Source organism: Balearica regulorum, chromosome Z (assembly GCF_011004875.1).
Source record: "Balearica regulorum gibbericeps isolate bBalReg1 chromosome Z, bBalReg1.pri, whole genome shotgun sequence".
In the NCBI taxonomy this organism is placed as follows: domain Eukaryota; kingdom Metazoa; phylum Chordata; class Aves; order Gruiformes; family Gruidae; genus Balearica; species Balearica regulorum.
In genome coordinates this window covers 50,521,283-50,537,232 of record NC_046220.1, presented here as the reverse complement: position 1 = coordinate 50,537,232, position 15,950 = coordinate 50,521,283, and positions in this window count along the sequence as shown.

The window sequence follows — 15,950 nt, the reverse complement described above, 5'->3', positions numbered from 1 at the left end:
GGATTGCTTCATATGATAAAAATGGGGTATAACACTAGTATGTGGAAGGAATATGTCTCCAAACAGGTCCAGAGCCAGATAAGCAAAGGGTCCAGCTTGTTGAGGATATTGTCATCCTATCTTGAGTTTTGAAGATAAAGATAACAACCTTTCTGAGGTAAGTGGATTAGTATTTGCATCTTGCTCAGCTATATAAAAATCCAGCTTTCTGTGAGGGCCATTTTACTGCATGTTTAACTGGCTAGGGAAATTTAAGACTCATGTCTTTGTGAAAGGATGAGCTTACCAGACTAACAGCCTATTTTGGTATCTGTATCAGATGCTATAGGGAAGAGGTTCAATTGACTCTTGCCTGTTGAACCTATTGCAGAGCACAGATTTGACGTCTTCCTGAAACAGGAAAACTCCCTTGGTAAAGGAATCACACATCATTATCTGTAACTAAACCAATCCTGGATTTTGAAGGATGACAGTCAGATTTCCTTCATGGTTGGTTGTTGTTGAACAAAATGGAACTTGCAGCACAAAAGTTACCATTTGTATTTAAAAAGGTACTCAACCTGGACTGAAGAATTGATGTGATAGACAATCCAGTACAGTAGCTCTATGATCAATAATTCTCATGACTCAAAACTTCCCATTGAAATTGTCTAGATTCAGTTTCAAAGCTTGGCATTTATGACTGAAACAAAGCCCCCTCCCCATGCAGGTAATCAAGGCTGTGAGCTAGACAGAACTTTAATTGTAAGTCATGGTGTGCACATGGGGAGGAGGGGCAGGAGTGGACCACAAGCATTGTAATGCATCTTGCTACACCTTTACACATAGCTCATTCTGCAGAAAAACTTTAAAATATTTGCCTAGAAATGGTCTCATTACATTATTATTATTGAAAAGGTAGTGCTGTTTCCCTCTTCTATTGATCTTTCACTAGTTATACATGCAAGGATCATGTTTACCCTCTTAGCTACAACTTTGCATTAGGAACTCGTGTTGAACTGGCTATTTCAAGGAATGTAAGTATGGCCAAGGTCTTTTTTTCTTCTGTTTATGACCACACCTCAGAAATAACTGCAGTCAACTGGAGCTCTACCTATAGTTTATTTAATGTGAAAGTCAGGGTTTACAGGTGTCAATTGAAAATGCAATGTTTTTTACTCTAAAAATATTGATTTTTTTCTACAGTGTACATTTTACAAATGTAAATGGGAGAATAATATTGACCTGACAGAAAAGCTAGGATGAATGGTTAGTTAAACGCTTATTTATGTAACTTACTATCTCTATTAAATTTAATTTAAGGCCTTCATTTAGTGAAGCTGCTGATTCTGCACCTGTTTTTCAAAATTAGACTTTTAACTTCCAAAGAAAAATAATCCATTAAAACTGAAAACTGGTTGTACTAGCAGAATATCGTATACGTAAGAAATTTACTGATTTGGGAGCATATTGCTGTCCATAAAGCCTACCCTTGAGCATCTGGCTCAAAACAGGAATTTCTCTTGTTAATTTCTCTTATTGCCATGCATGTTTTCCCAGCACTAAAAAGCAAGCGAGGCATCAGCTAGCCCCGGGGACCTGTGATGTGTTTCAGACAGAACAGACCAGCCTAATGTCCTGAAAATCCAAAGATGCTGTGAACCCAAAGATGCTCCACCCCATTGACCTCCCTGGGCCCTGCCACGCCTGCGACGGAGGCCGTGTGCTTGCTCCAGCAGCACAGTCTCCTCCAGCAGCACAGTCTGTCTCCTCCAGCACTCGTCCCAGACATGGTGAGGCCTCCCATAGCACGTGTCAGAGAGCTGTAAGAGCAGGATGCTGACAGCCACCTGCAATCATCAGGCACAGTGAAGTGATTACTGGTGTCCAATGTCAGCCCAGGAAAGCCAAACTGCAGTTTGGCAGCAGCAGGAGACAGGAATGGAGACAGGCACTCCTACAGCATAGCTCAGCCCAGAACTGGCGCCTGAGCCCAAGATCAGCTGGGGTCCTGAACTGAGGGGCTGGGTGAAGGTTCCCAGAAGAGCTTCATGGTTCTGACAGCACCTTCCCTGCTTTCCCTGCAGAGCAGAGTTCACTTCGCACTTCAGCCCACCAGGCTTCCTTGCCTTGCTCCTCTCTCAATTCTGCTTTGATTCCTTGCTCTTACTTGGCTCCTGCTGGTCCTGATCTGGCTTTCCAAGCCTTCACAGGTAGGATTACATAGCTGTGAAGTTAATGAGTGTTCATATGTCACTGATCTAGTTGTTGTTCTTGTTGTTCTTCGTATACTGAGACGTAATTCATACTAGGTAAGAATGCCCATGTAGTGTGAGTCTGAACTACTAGTGCTCTTGAAAAAAATCTAGTACATCTTTTCAATACTGACTGAAGATCAACAACTTTAAGGACAGCAAAATGAAATGCCATGGTTTCTTCCTCTGTCTATCATTTCAAATGGAAAAATAATCGGTGAATTTTTTTTAAACATACCGTCAATAAAATACTCTCCTTCAGAGGAAGACTTTACTGGGGCTTCCTATAGAAGGATGCGATTACAGGATAAGTTCTCACTCTTTTAAGATTGAAACAGCCATGTCCTCCAGAAAATACAGACATACTTTCCAAACAATGAACGAACAGGGAGCACATTGTTTGCAATTGATCTGAACTGCCACTAAGACAAATAGGATTCAAATTATCTTTTATTTTTTTCAGGACACAGAATTTCTCAAATCACTGTGATCCTCTTCCTTGTCTAAAAGTTTAGCATTTGAAATTCTGTAACTGAATTAAAATGTTTCTAAAATATTTTAAAATAGTAAGTGGGTGGATATTGGACATATGTGCTGTAAACTTGGAGAGGTAAATCAGGAACTGAAGTCTTAAAGCAGCACAGATTACTTTTTTTTAGGCAAATGACTTTGTGTCCAACACTGGATGGCACTGAAGTACACGCTATGAAGCCAATTAGGTTACAGAAAGTGGCTAAGTTCCATTACAAGGCTTCTTTCTGCATGGAATTAACTGGGTAAGGGGTTTTCCTGGTATTAACCTCCCCCAAAATAGCATCTGTATTTAAGGTGCTATGCAAAGAGGATTTATAAGTCATCTGTGAGGTCCGATTCAGAATTAATCCTGGCATTATGACAGAAACTCAGCAGACACTTGGCATAGCAACGATTTAATAATTTAGATTGAGATTTCAAGGCAGAGTACAAAGTCAATCCTCATACAATGCAGACTAACTTTCAGTCTGGTTTCATATGATCCTGGCTTACCTACTGACCAAAATATGCAGTTTGTTGAGAGTTGAATATATGCTCTCTATTTAAGAGACAGATTTCAGTCTTCATCAATATGAAATATTTGCAGTGGTGCAACCCAGATGAGGAAGGGAACTGAGCATGTGCTGAATTTTAAGCACACTAGAAGTCCCCTGGGTTCTTGAATCTGTGCCGACTCTGTTGTGAGAAGAATGAAGAATGATGATGCAATGCAAGCACCAGATGAGTGGCAGTGCCTCTTTCCTGCCTTGTCATATCTGCATCTGCTGTGTATTCTACAGAAGGAAAGTCTCAAAAGTCTCAGATCTTGACATGTCTTGTGTTTAGCAGAGCAATGAAAGTGCTGGATCCCTCCTATTCTGAAGACATCTAAGACCTTGTCAAACCACTTGTTGTTTGCTATGACACAGATGCTGTTTGCAGGAGGTGATCTGATTCCTTCATATGACTTTCTCTTTTTTTTTTAATAGCTAGTATTTTCCTTGATTCATTGTTCTTTTCCAAACCACCAAACCGTAATGAATTGTTATGATTTATTTCTACTCTTGTCCTTGTATGTGTGCTGTTAATTTTGATCCTTGCACTAACTTGGACTATGGTGGTGTATTTCGTCAGGCATAAAGTACCAAAAAATAATTTTTAAAAAAATAATTTTTCTTGAACACTAAACATAACCTAGTAATACTGTTAATATTGTAACTTTTATCACAATTTTTACCTCAATGAAATCTCCCAGCTTCCTGTATATGCAAAGTTTATTCTTCAACAGCTTTCAGCGGCCTCCAAAACACCTTCTTAGTTATGACTTTGAACCGGAGGATGTTCTGTATTGCAGGTAGAAGTCAATCAAAGCCTAATTCTGACACCCTCTATCTAAGAAGTACCTTTGTCTGCAAACTATTAAGAGCAGTAAGCTTTTATCTACACAGTTGTATGATGGAGACTGGCACATGGCGGTAGCATCTGGAACCAGACTAGCATCAGCATCTGGCTAGTAATTAATATTTAAACTCAATGATAAAAGCCAACAGACAGATATGAGCTATCTAGTACTATTTATGTCTGACGTCCAAGGAACATTTTACACCCAAGGAACTGAAATCTGGACAAAACTACTGTGTCCATCCAGAGATACGGGATGAAGCAGTCATAGTCCAAGTCAGGCATAAAAAAACCCCCTCTCTTTCAGTGCTCCACCACACAGATCACAGATCATAATCAGATATGGCAACCTGTGGAGTTGATGTTTCTTTTAGCTCGGACAGGCACCCACGCTGCTTTTGCTACGTTTTACTCCTGTCATGCTACTTTGCTGCACAGTGTCCTGTGCTGGTAGATCGTACGTCAGATACCTAACCTAAATGACTAGGGATTCTGTTTTGACTCTATGCTCAAAGAACTGGAAGTCTGTGCAGATACTATGACAAGGATGGGAATACTCTGCAGCAAGGAGATAACCTGAGAAGCATTTTTTAGTAGATAGTTTGTGTCTCTTACAAACAATTTGAAGGAAAAAAGCACACTAATATAGAATATGGTTTTTAAAAATATTGTAATCATTCAAAAACAGAGAGGCAACCTGTCACAATTCTAACATAACTTTTGCGTTATCCAGTAATAAAATCTGACATTAGTGACTCACTCCTTCACTCCCTATTCCCTCCAAACTTTTAAGAAGATTTTGTGACAGTGACAAATAGTGGCTATTCACTTTTAAGCTCTAGTCCTCTGAAACCTGCTGACTGAAAAAGAGTAGTGACTCATTGTTCTTGTGTGTGGTTCTTTACTGCATAATATTTGTTGATAATGTGTGAAATGCTACCCAAATAAACCAAAAAGAATATGCCTCTTGTTACACTCTGTACATTGGAGTCATAAATCTTAAAACACTGCTAAAAATACAGTGACTTTCCAACAAGTGAATGAAAAGTGTCTCACCCTTTCATCAGTTGCTGATGTCCCCAAGTAATCAATGACTTGGTTTAAAAGGAAGTGTGGATGGACAGAAAAACAAGCCTTCCTTCCAGTGAAGTATCCAATGGCACTTACTTTACAGGGTTACACAACAGTCCATCAAAATAGAGGAAAATAAATCAATTGTAACATGTCTATAGATGGTACCAAAAAATAATCCTGATCAATGTTCATGAAATTTTCAGTAGAGTTCAACTCTGAGTGGCAGTAAATTGATTCTGACATTGCAGTGGTTTATATATCTTTTTTATTGGCTTAATAAAATATACATGTCTACGTTCTCCCCTATCTGCCCTTGACTTTCTAATGAGCTCATCTTTTTGTAGCCTTCATTTGCCATAACAACCACCTTAAAGCAAAAGGAAAAATATAAACCATTTGATAACTGCCGTGAATTACAATCAATATTTGTTTTTTAATGAGGTTAGCCACACGGGTTTTTTTTGCACTTGGTTTAAAATAGAACTATTTTCTTACATTTCACTTTTGTATGGAGTGCCATTCTCCCTGGTTTCATAGACTTCAGTTGCCATTGCCCAACTTAACTAAAAGGCATTTAATTGATCATGGACTTCAAAACCAACTACTGTCTTCTTTTCTGCTTGTAAAGTGAATTTTTTATTTAAAACTTTTCCGACACTCATCTCTACAGACCCAAAGTCTGTACCCATCTGCACAGATGTTAAACTATAGTGGGCCTTTTAACTGCTACACCTTCCCCATTAGGGTTTCTTTCCTCTCTAAGTGGTGAGCTGGCATTGCTCAGGTTGTAGTTTTACAGTCATCCGAAACCAATAGAAATGCTGGCTGCCGTTAAAAGTGATGACCTCTCCATCACTCCCTGCTCTGGCTGCATGTCCCACTGCTCTCTTTGGGCTAGCGCTAGTGGCTGTGTAGGTAAATGCAAACTGAACTTTTTTTCTTTCCTTTGGTTACTTTTCAGCTGTGTCAGTTTCCTGATCCAGCTTGCTATAGAGATGCAGAAATCCAGCCAGTCACAGCATGGAGGGGGAGGGAAGGAGGGCAGAAAAAACACAAGCTTGGGGAGGAGGAAGTGGTAGGAACTTTATCCTCATGTCTTAATCTTCCTCCAAGACATCTACTTTGTGTTCACCTGCAACAGCCTTTGTACAACAAGGTGCCCTGTCCAGACCCAGATATAAGACTGAACTTCTAAATTCAGGTTCTATGTGGCAAGGATGAAGATACGGGTCAGATTCTTTTGGCATCAGATGTAAGATCCCCCTTTGATTTAAATAGAATAAAAATTTCACTTTGAGGAACACAGAAATCAAAGTAGTCCTTGTCGGTTGCTGTGTGCTAAACATATCTTTCAATCTATTTAAGCATGCTTAGAGTGCTAAGGCTAGATAACATCCCAAAAGCAAAATTGATTGGAACCTGCAGAAAACTATAGTTTTTCTATACTATGGACAAAGTAGTGCAGGCAAACAGGATAGTCCCACTGTTAAAATATGAGCTTTATGAACACAGCCCTCAGTTTTACCTTTGGGTGTACAGATGGTTTCAACTCTAATTCCGACCTCGTGGATATGTCAACACTGCAGATTTGGTAGGCTACCTCACAGCAGTAATGGAAACAGTTTAGCAAGCGCACCATGGAACTTTTTAGGTGCCTCCTGCAAATTTACCCTCCTGAAGAAATGCGCTGTAAGATCTTAAATACTGGCAGAAATACTCACAAAGGAAAAAATTAGTCTTAAGTTCAATACAAAAATTGTTGACTTCAGGAAGCTTTGGGTTAAGTAGCACCTAAAGCCTGGTTTCAGTAAGTGGTAATGACATTGTAGGCACTACAACGAGTCCCCAGTCTCATTTATAAAAAAATCAAACAAGCTGTTGTTACAGCAATGTTCAAAACTACCTTGTGACACAGTGTCACAATGTTTTACTCTACCATAGTAAATCAAAATTGCTTGTGTCCGAAAAACTTTTCTTCCTTTCAGACCGGTTCTCAAAACGACTAAATAACAGTGCGTCAGCTTGTTGATTTTTTTTTCTTGAAGAAAGATACTAGAATGCCAGGGTCTCTATGAACAGTTGCAGCCCCATTGTAAAGATCATGACACAAAGAAGAAGAGTGCCTTGAGGTTCACTAGTGATGTTAAAATTGCTCTCAACTCAACCCAGATGTTTTAATGAAATGACTGCCAATTTTGCACAGATAATATGCTATTTCTTATATTTGAGGAAACATTTTGCAGTAATCAAAATCTCTCACCAATCTTGCCCTCATCTACTAAGTAAGGCAATATGTGAATTTCCATCTGAAGTCTCTCCATACATTGGCTTTTATATTTCAAATTAAAAAATATATTGGTAATCATTACCTGATAGAAGCAAACACATGAAAATCCTACTCATGTGTTGAATGAGACCAGACACAGCAGTAATCAACTTCTTTAAGATGATAATGTATTTGGAGTGACTAATCCCCCAGCTTTATCTGTGAAGGAACCTATAAGCACAGGCCATTATTTTTAAGCAAGTTTATTTGATGATTTGGACATTAATTTTTCTAGTATCCTTTCCCTCCACCATGAGAAAGACTTGTATCCTCCCACCAGATGCATGTAACTTCCTACTACATCCTTGTGATTGAAGGGAAACAAATGGAAAGATCAAAGGGCAAAGACAGCATACAGATGCAGTCAAATCTAACACAAGAATTGGAGAGCAAAAAAGCTGTTGAGAGCTGTCAAGAGCAATCAAGACAAAAGTATAACAGGGCACCCAAAAGAAAAATATGCATGGAAAGAAAGATTATGAAAGAACAAAAAGACAGCAAGAAAATAGTTTGTTTAGTGAATGAGGCTCAGAAGGAAATACATAAGGTAACACAGCTTTCATGGCTGTGAGTTTGCCAATGACTGCTTTGAAAATTTCTGTGAAAGACAGCTCTTTAGATAATTAATACAAGTTGGGCACCTTATCTGATATACTACACTTCTTTAGCCTCTTTCTATAGTGGCATACTTAGAACTATCTAAACACATGATAAAAGTAATGTTAAAAGCAAGGTAATGGAGAGATCAGACTGAATAGGAATTGGGAAGATTTGGATTTGGGGCTTTTTGTAAGTACTCCTTAGAATAACAACCGTGCTTGGCCCTTTTCCACATGCTATGAATAACACCAGATTTTGAAAGTGATCTAAAATAAGAACCTGTTAAGGGCTGCAGGAACAAAGCTACAAAATTTTTAGCCTATTATTCTTTGAGCACAGAATCACAATATACAGTTGAAGGATTTAATTCCTCAGTGGCAGTTATTCTATACTTTTTTGCTTTCTAAGTAGGTCCACTAATTGTGATGATGTGAGAGTTTAATGCACTAATGATTGTTCACTGTTAATGCTAATCCACTGACCTTAGCAGCTTGAGCTGAAGATATTTATAGCTTGACACTGCCTGAAGTCTTGGATGTTGAATGGGAAAGCAGTAAGTGCTTCCTTCAACTGTTCATTTCTGACTATCAGCTTGGACTCTTGGCATTCCACCAACATCTGGGAGCAGCTGGCCTATTTTGTCTTGTTTGCACTAATGTTGATAGAGTACTTAAAATGACATTAGTAAGAGTGGTCTGATGACAGTATTGTGCTTTGTGACCCATGATCCAAGGTCAGTTTCCAATTTTAAAGAAGTATGGCAGAGGCAAGTGCAGGGCAGTACTACTTTGAGCAGTTCTAGAGACTCTAATGGGCTCTGAAAGACCAAACAAGAGTTGGAAAGGAGCAGCTAAAACATTTCTCTTGGGAGTAGGCCTAAGGCAAGTCATTGTTCTTCTTCAGAAGAAACTGAAATAGTTTTTAATGCTCAGATTAGTTCATTGCAGAATCTGTATTTTTTTTTTTTTTTCTTTTTTTCTTTTTTAATTTAACTTCAAGAACCCAAACTCAATCTTGGGGGACGACACTGATTCTTCACTGCTTCCATCTCCTTTGAAGCACACCTGACTTTCTCTCTAGGCCTAAAATTCAGTTTGCAAAGGAAGTGTACACAAAAACAGGGATTCTTAAAACGGGCTTTTGTTTTAATATAGACATTTAATTTAAGAAGCATAGAACAAGAAGTTAGAGAAGCAGAGTTCAGGGCAGAATGTCAGTACTATGTTTTACTTAATGTGCTGAGCAAGGACTGCACCCCTCAAAGTTTAAAACCATCTATTAGAAGGTCCCTCAAGTACACAGAGAGATGTACTGCCTTTTATTAGGTATCCAGACTGGCATACTTGGGAAGTGTTCTACACAGAGTCATTGAGGCTTCTAAATGTACCAAAACCCTGCCTGATTTTCCCAACCATATCCTTTGCTCTAACAACATATCTATAAAATATGCTCTGTGTGCATTTCAACAAAATATCATGGGTACTCAATTAAACACACTTACTTATGGTTTACATATACAGTGTTTCTCTCTTATGGAAGTCTCACTAGGGCTTTAGCAAAGCATACCTACATTTGTTTAATGAGAGGGGAGACAGCATCCCTTTCCTAACATGTTAACCAGATCTCTTTTTCCTTTTATTAATTCACCTGCTCTCCCAAAGCATCATCAGCCTGTGATCTTTCCTCCTCACTCTCACCTAATATTTACAAAGTGAAACACTTTCCAGTAAAAATATTATTCAGAAATGTTGAACATTTATAACAGCATAGTTATTATTGATTTTGAGGTACAGTTTTGGCAGTATAGAAGAACCTCAGTGTAAATTGGTGCTGTAGTGAATGTGGGATGATTGGCAAAGAGCACAGAGATATGTTGCACTGAGTACAAACCCAGAAATGATGTTACTTTCAAGCCATGAGGAAAAGGTGTGATTAGAAAGAGATTTTTGCTTTCAAAGGTATTATACATTTTTAAGCTATTGTTTTCTTATCTCAAGAACCTTTCTTCCAGATACGATGTAAGCAGCCTTCAGTTCAAGACTTTCCTCTTTAAACTTGCTATTGAACAGGAAATATAGGTCACATCATAAGTTTTTTTTTTAAAAAAGTCAAACAAGTGAGTTTTTCAACTAGTAGCTAGAGCCTTCAAACAGTAAATTAGACTGAAGAGTATCTGAAATAGCTGAAAAGTAAAAAAAAAAAAAAAGGTATTAATGAAAAAAGAGGAACTTTCAAATTATAAGGATTCTCCAAATATTATTGCCTAATAAAACAGGCAACATGAATTAAAATGCTTCTGTCTCTAATTATTTCTCTAATTAGCTCTTTAGTCTCTCCCCCTCCACCATTATGAGCTTTTAGTGTTATTTTTATAATGACTTAAATTATCTCTTCATAGTATTTTGCAGAGTATCTCTAGGGAAAGCATTGCACCCTATGGAATTATCAGGTAAGTTATGAAACCTTGTTTGAATTCTCTGCCTCGAGTGCCTAACATTGTCGATACGTGAGTGTCAGTAACCAGTTTAATTATACAGTTAGCAATAACTAGAAACATCTCTGTTTACATCTGTACCATTGTGAAAAGCTGTCTTCTGCATTATGCTAGCTTTGGCTTGGATAGAGTTAATTTTCTTCATAGTAGCTAATACAGGGCTATGTTTTGGATTTATGCTGAAAACAGTGTTGATAATATAGGGATGATTTCATTACTGCTGAGCAGTGCTTACACAGAGCCAAGGCCTTTCCTGCTTCTGACACTGCCCTGCCAGCGAGTAGGCAGCTCCAGCTGGGAGTGCACAAGGAGCTGGGAGGGGATGCAGCCAGGACAGCTGACCCAAACTGACCAAAGGGATATTCCATAGCATATGACATCATGCTCAGCATACAAAGCTGGGGGAAGAAGAAGAAAGGAGGGGACATTTGGAGTGATGGCATTTGTCTTCCCAAGTAACCGTTACACGTGATGGACCCCTGGTGCCCTGGAGGTGGCTGAACACCTGCCTGCCCATGGGAAGTGGGGAATGAATTCCTTGCTTGGCTTTGCTTGCATGCATGGCTTTTGCTTTACCTATTAAACTGTCTTTATCTCAACCCACACTCTTCCGATTCTCTTCCCCATCCCATCAGGGGTGAGAGGGGAGGAGTGAGAGAGCTGCTGTGTGGGGCTCAGCTGCCCACTGGGGCTAAGCCATAAAACAACTGTCTTCCTCAGGTATTGTTTCTTGACATCGTCAGTTCATGTAAGTATATTGTATTGAAAACAGGGAAAAAAAAATTGAAAACTTTCAGGAATAGTACTCTTCTCACCAGGCTTTAGATACATACAGCAGAGACATACAATCACAGAATCATAGAATCATAGAATGGTTTGGGTTGGAAGGGACCTCAAAGATCATCTAGTTGCAACCCCCTGCCATGGGCAGAGACACCCTCCACTAGACCAGGTTGCCCAAAGCCCCATCCAACCTGGCCTTGAACATTTCGAGGGAGGGTACAGCCACAGCTTCTCTGGGCAACCTGTTCCCTCACAGTGAAGAATGAGGTAATATAAAACATAGGCTAGGCAATAGTCATAACCTCTTTAGATTGCTCATTAAAGGATGGGTTGAGAATTTTGCACCATGCTCAAGATTCACTCTTTTCTCATTGACTTTCTGCTCCCACTTCTTATGGGGCATTTACATTTGTTTTTACGAAGTACCGAACGCTCACACTGCTATCTACATTATTGCATTTCTGGAGTTAATGAAGTCTAAATACTGGCATCTTATAAAAAAAACATTGTGGTCTGGCAGGAGTCTGCTGCCTGCTTTTATGAGGCTCTATCTCCTCTACAATGCAGTGTAAGCTCAAAAGAGGCATAGAGGAACTCTGTTTCACCCTGCCTGCTCAGGTTGTATTGATTCCCTCATGCAGATATAGGAACAATTATGAGAAAACACAGCTTGATAAGCCCATAATATTTTTGTGAGTTACCCAGTTGCATTTTTGGGTACAATGCCTGAGAAGCAAAGAAGCAGATGCTGTAGGCAACAGAGAAGTAATTTTTGTCTCCGCATCATAAGACCAGGACCATTTCTTGGTTTTTTTTGTAATCAGTGGAGGTGGACGACTTGTTTGTTATCTATTTCGTTTCTGCAGAGGCAGTAAAATGTATTCCTTTTTCTTTTTTTCTCTAGTTAACGCCTTAAGGTTAGTCCAAACTGTGATTCCTAATCAATTATATAAGCTAATTTCATTCATAGTATGACTTCACTGCAGCCACTGGAGATGCATTGGCAGTCAATTCTTCTCCTTTCGTACAAACTCTGTTATAACTTGAGTCCAATCATACAAATGGGACAACCCCCCTGCACTGGAATTCTGAAAGCCCCTCTTGTGGAGGGAGAAGATGGAATAGTAATCATCTTGGTAGCTGAGAGAAGTGTACTGGTTACTTAATTAACAGAAAGGAATCTATGAAATGAAAGTTGTTTGGGTGATGCCAAGCTCTGTTTTGGATGCTCTCCCTGCTTCATCTTCTCTTACCCAGTGATCTGTGTGAGTTTGTTCACTAAGGGGAGGGTAATGCAGGACTGAGAACCTGGGGCACCCCAGGCTCATATTAACACAGGTGCTTTTACAGTACCAAACCAAGTGTGTGTAGCAACATTCCACCTAATGGGGGCACGGTGTATGCTGCATAGCAAAGGCATCTTTCTTTCCAGTTTGAACATCAAAGCTAGAAAACTCAAGGCACATGTGTTTGTGACTGAGGTTCCTGGCTCAGTACTTAGTTGGGATCTGTTACCTGGTACAATACATAGCATTCTTAGGTGATAATTACCACAAGATTTTTACTGGGGCTGGTAATCCTTACCTAACTAGTGAAAAGAAAAACAAAAAACAGGGCAAAACCAAAAAAGCTCGGAAAAGAGGAAGAAGGATCTGGGTGTTTCACTCATACTTCTAAATATCCAAAGTAGCAGGTCAAAATCAAGATGTTCCAAGATCATCCTATTTCAGCTAAAAACTTTCACCAATCACTTTCATTGCTTCTGTTGTCCCTTGTCTGGCCTATTTGATCCAGACAAAAGTCTCAGAGACGCTCTTTCTGCAGTTAGACCAAACTAATGTTAATTTTCAATGTGGAGCCATATGCTTGCATTAATGTCTTAACATCATTCTTACATTAAGGACTGTTGGGAATAGGTTACAACATCTGTGAACTTCATTACTAATCTATGTCCAGGGTGGCAGATAATTCTTCTCAGCCCATCAAATAGGCACAGATGGGATAGCTTCTGAACCTGTGGACAACAATACGAACAATTCGACACAACCTGATATTAATGCTGTCTGATTACAGTTATTATTGGACATTTGTGAGGCTCTGACAACAAGTGAATGTTGCAAACACCCGTCTTGACATGGACAGGGATGGGCTGATGATGACCAGGGAGTATTGAACAAGGACGGAGCCTGCGGAGGCAGGATAACGTCTTGTGAGACCACTCCTCTATTCCTAAAACACGTAAACAATGACCATCTGTGCCCTGTGCGCCATGTGCCTGTGACAGATCACCACTCGCTTGGTCAGCCCTGAAGGGGGGGGCAGTGAGTTCCCTGGACCCCCACAACCCACCGACTCATTTCTAGAACATTTCTGAACATTCCTGAGCACATACTGCGCTTGCTCAATGATGACAGACCCCCGCCTATGGGGCGGGCACATTGGGTTATAAAAAGTGGAAACATAAGTTTTCGGTGTGCCCACCACCTGAAGACTGCAACTACGAGCAGAGAACATCGCTGGATCCAAGGGTGGTGATATCTTTTCTCTCTCTCTCTTTTCTTTCTCTCTTTCTTTTCCTCTCTATCACTCTCTTTGTAACCTAATTTTCAGCACATTAGGGTAATATTGTCACACGTTTTGCTAAACACTTCCCTTTCATAGTTCTGCTAAATTTTGAGCATTGTTATGACCTTTGCCAAGCCTCTATCTTTTATAGTTCCACTGAATTTTAAGTAAATTTATAGTTGGTTTGAACCTCTAAAGTAATTGTCGTTACTTCTGATTACCGTGCAGAGAATTAAAAAAGTTAACCTCACCCTCACCCCCTGAGTGGGACGGGACAACATTCAATAGTACAGAAGAACCAGTCTGTACCCAAAACCTCACACAGAATTGTGGTAATACTGTAAAACACAGATATGTGGGCAAGAATTTGTGCATTTTGTTCTGACAGATGCTAAGAGCTAATGGTACATCACTAAACCAAAATTCACTGCTTCCGCTATTGCTGCAGAGCTGGAAGAGCTATTTGTTCTTTAAAGCTCATATTCTAATATAATTTGTTATGAAACTTTGGTTGTTTCATGCTGACTGCACTGGTAATTTGAATCTCTGAATATATTTTCACCTTAACTATGTCCCTAGAAAAGAGTACATTGGAGATTTCCCAGTTCCATCTAGTATTTCTGTAATTCTCTCCCACCCCAACCGCCTGGAATATTTTGTCCTCTATTAACCAACCTATGCTTCCACTAAAAACAAGAAATTTGAAAGGTGAGCAGAAAGTCTGGAAAAACTGGACAATCACTGATTCTTAGGGCTTATAGAACCAGAAGTTTCTTTGGAAGGTCTGCATTAGTTTGTATTAGCTGTATGTGCATCACAATGAAGCAACAGGCTACAAGTTTATAGAGGTTAAAATATTTAAAAACATCTCCAATGGACTAAAAATAAAAGCAAACATAAAATGGTCACTTAGATACAACTGGAATTGTAGCACAGAAATTAAAAAATATTTTTGCAACTTATATATATTAGTCCATCCAAGCAATTGTGATAAGTTCTCACTCTGCACAACCTCTATCTGAAGGAGATCATTATTTATCTATATGTAATGTAAGCTGTAATGAACCAAACAGATAAAATATATCATTATGCATATATTAGATTAAGCTATCTGAAACAGACTATGCTTGCTGCGGTGCTTTATTTATGACAGTCTTGCTGATAGAGTACTGTGAGGGACTGCTCAGCAACTCAGGGATCACAAGGAGCACTCATTAGTTTTGTCAGGAACAAATAATGCTCACCTTTTTGCTGTGCTCTGCCTCCTGGCAGTTGGACATGTGGCCATGCTAACATTGCGCAGCTTAGTAGCTGTTGCAAACAGACAAGTGACTGAATATGAGCAATTAAGCCTGACTCTGCTGATTAAATTTTTGATTCAAAAATCTAAGCTAGCTGCACACCTAAGGCACGTTTCTTATTCTGCACACACACATACATGCACGTGTGTGCATGTGTCTCATCTGCACAAGAAACAACCTGGAGGTATCCAAAATCCATTCTCAGGACCTCTGGCCTACTGAGACACCAATGTCTAGGCAGTGCAGCAAGTATATAAGCAGAGCAGCTGTGCATCTCTGTGCTCTGGCATCTCTGAAATTAAGCTAGGTTACTCTGTGCTACTAGCTACCCTAGCTAAAAATTGGTGCTAGATACCCTGGCCAAAGGCCTGTGCCTTGTCTGCAGGCATTTTTTCTGATATTCCTTAGCTGTTATGATGAAATTGCTACTGCTGCAAAACATACAGAAAAACTGCTAGTCAAAAAAATGAAGGTGGCTAAAAAAATTATTTGTGTATCTTAAAGATCTATTTATCATCGGGAATAGCCAGCATCCAGTGAATGAGGGATCTAACTGCTTTTTTAACTACTGGCAAAGTTGAAATTAAAGGAGACTTGAAGCTTGAAAAGAACCAATCCATGCTCTCTCTTCATAACCACTGGAGCAATTCACAGAAACT